Here is a 2,500-nt window from a genome sequence, read left to right as displayed (position 1 = left end):
GTAAATAAAATGTGTTGAGTGCGTCGTTAAATAAAACATTTCCTTCATTCCTTCTCTCTCACTAACCACTAACAATTAACAACGAACCCACCGTCATCAGGCATACGGCTGGTAGGTACAGGGTTCGCAGCCCGGTAACGGCTCCCACCCATAGCTAGTTTTAACGAGTCAATGGGTAGGTGCAAGCCCACTACACCCTCTTCTCTCTCACTAACAACTAACAACTAACGCACTGTCTTGGACAGACAGCCAAGATAGCTGAGGTGTGTGCCCAGGACAGTGTGCGTTCACTTTAATTGGATATATACATGAAGAATAAGTTGCCATGAAAATGAAAAATGAGAGAAACAAAATTATAGTGAAACAGACAGAGAGAGAGTGATCGAACCACAAACTCAAATCAAACAACAATTTGACGAAGCTATTCATCAATCGCTTGTCCTTAGTAGGGAGTCTATGATAAGTTCATTTTCCGTCATGTTTCTTTCACGAAGGAACAGCATACCGAACATAATCCACATTACACTGATGTTAGCATACTTATATTGTTATTTTCAAAACGGGCACAATCTTTATCGCACATTATTTTAGGCTGTAGGTCTGGGCAACCCTTCCTAGTTATGTTTCTGAATTGGAGCCTGTCAAACTTCGCCTCCTTTATTGAGATGAGTGTGTATGGGTGCATGTGTGTATGCATGGTTTAAAAAGACCATTTATAAAGATAATGATGACGGTGGGGTTCATTTGGGGAATTGTTTTTGTTTTATTGTGGTTTTTTTTTGTTTTTTTTTTTTTTTTTTTTTTTTTTTTTTGTTTGTTTGCTTGTTGTTGTTTTTGTGGGGTTTTTGTGGGGGTTTTTGTGTGTTTTTTTTTTGTTGTTTGTTTTTTTTTTTGTTTTTTTTTTTTTTTTTTTTTTTTTTTTTTTTTTTTGGGGGGGGGGGGGGTATCGCCATCCAGTGATTCTTGCAGGCACGGACTCTATTTAATTACCAATTATAAAATATTCACCTGGAAATTAATGAAGCACGACCTAGTTTTGACTATGTTACCTCTCCTTCGCAAGTAATTGTGGCCATTTCATACATACCACAGACAGCAATTAATGTGTTTATACAGAGGATATAGAAATAAAATTAACATCGTGCCAGACTCTCATTACATCAATACGTAATGTATTTTAGGGAAAGAGACAAAAAACCGTAAATGTGTATGGAATGATGTGATTATCAAAAGTAATGTATTTATATCAATGAAGGGGAGATCATGTAGCTTGTTGCAAACGTGTACATGGGTAACAGTGAAGACGTTTTTAGTGGTGATTCCAGCCCATGAAAATGCAGTACCGTACGCTGTGTGTAAAATGGGTGTACTCCGGCCAGGTTTCGTGGGCGTGATTGTTTAAACCAACATCCTGGGAGAAATAGTAAAATCAGAATGCGTTATAAATCTCAACATCAGGTTAAAACATTGTCTGCACGGACGACTAATTTTAGGTGCTTTTTTTTAGCTGCAGTGCAATTGAGGTGTACAGTTTCGACGTTTACACCCCTTTTCCCTTGAAATTGAACATGCCAGTCGTTATCCTAGTGTTTATAATTAATAATGCAAAATTAATTTCATACGACACAGAAAAGATACGTACCTTGGATCCTTGAGTCAGCGACTTTAACTGAAAAGTGAGTTTAAGATATGATTGCCACGCTGTGGTTTACTGTTGTCGTCTAAATTTATTAAGTGAATGATGGGCGCCTTACCTCCCTGACGTCAATTCCGCTTTCAAAAGAAAAGAAAAAACAGAAACCAGAAAGAAAAAAAAGAAAAAAACTCAATAAGAACAAGAAGAAACACATGAATAACTAAAACTAGTATTGGCAGATGGAACAATCTTAGTAAAGAGGTGAATCGAACTGCGTCCAAGACATGTCCCAATGGAATTGATGCATTGCAAGAGCAGTCGTCAGCCGAATGTGCAGGAAAGTATGCTGGGGATCTAAACCGTTACTAGCCAATATTCTATGGGACACAAGCACACAGAAATACAAAATATTCTGCGTTCATTCGCATACTATGGTGTAGAGATATAATACGTTGATTATTCTCTTAGAATCCACACACAAACACACACACATTGAGATATATATATATATATATATATATATATATATATATATATATATATATAGAGAGAGAGAGAGAGAGAGAGAGAGAGAGAGAGAGAGAGAGAGAGAGAGAGAGAGAGAGAGAGAGAGAGAGACAGAGACAGAGACATAGATAAACAGAGACAGAGACAGACCGACCGACCGACAGACCACACACACACACACACACACAGACACACACAGACACAAAACACACACACACACACACACACACACACACACACACACACATATATATATATATATCTCTCTCTCTCTCTCTCTCTCTCTCTCTCTCTATCTATATATATATATATATATATACAGGATTAGTCAAGAATGTTTTTTAATATGGAAAATAT

At 37.2% G+C, this 2,500-nt stretch overlaps 1 protein-coding gene across 1 annotated transcript in view; it reads right to left on the bottom strand.

Moving 5' to 3' along the window:
* The window catches only part of LOC121373024 (sushi, von Willebrand factor type A, EGF and pentraxin domain-containing protein 1-like), a 39,888-nt gene extending 38,150 nt beyond the window's left edge, over positions 1-1,738 (bottom strand). Inside the window, exon 1 of the mRNA XM_041499466.1 lies at positions 1,643-1,738. The gene's annotated coding sequence lies outside the window, so the exon portion shown is untranslated. The remainder of the gene's footprint in view (positions 1-1,642) is intronic.
* Between the last annotated feature and the right edge of the window lie 762 nt (positions 1,739-2,500).

Source organism: Gigantopelta aegis, chromosome 5, assembly GCF_016097555.1.
Source record: "Gigantopelta aegis isolate Gae_Host chromosome 5, Gae_host_genome, whole genome shotgun sequence".
Classification (NCBI taxonomy): domain Eukaryota; kingdom Metazoa; phylum Mollusca; class Gastropoda; order Neomphalida; family Peltospiridae; genus Gigantopelta; species Gigantopelta aegis.
Note: the sequence above shows the minus strand (reverse complement) of the source record. Positions and strands in the feature narration are given on the sequence as shown.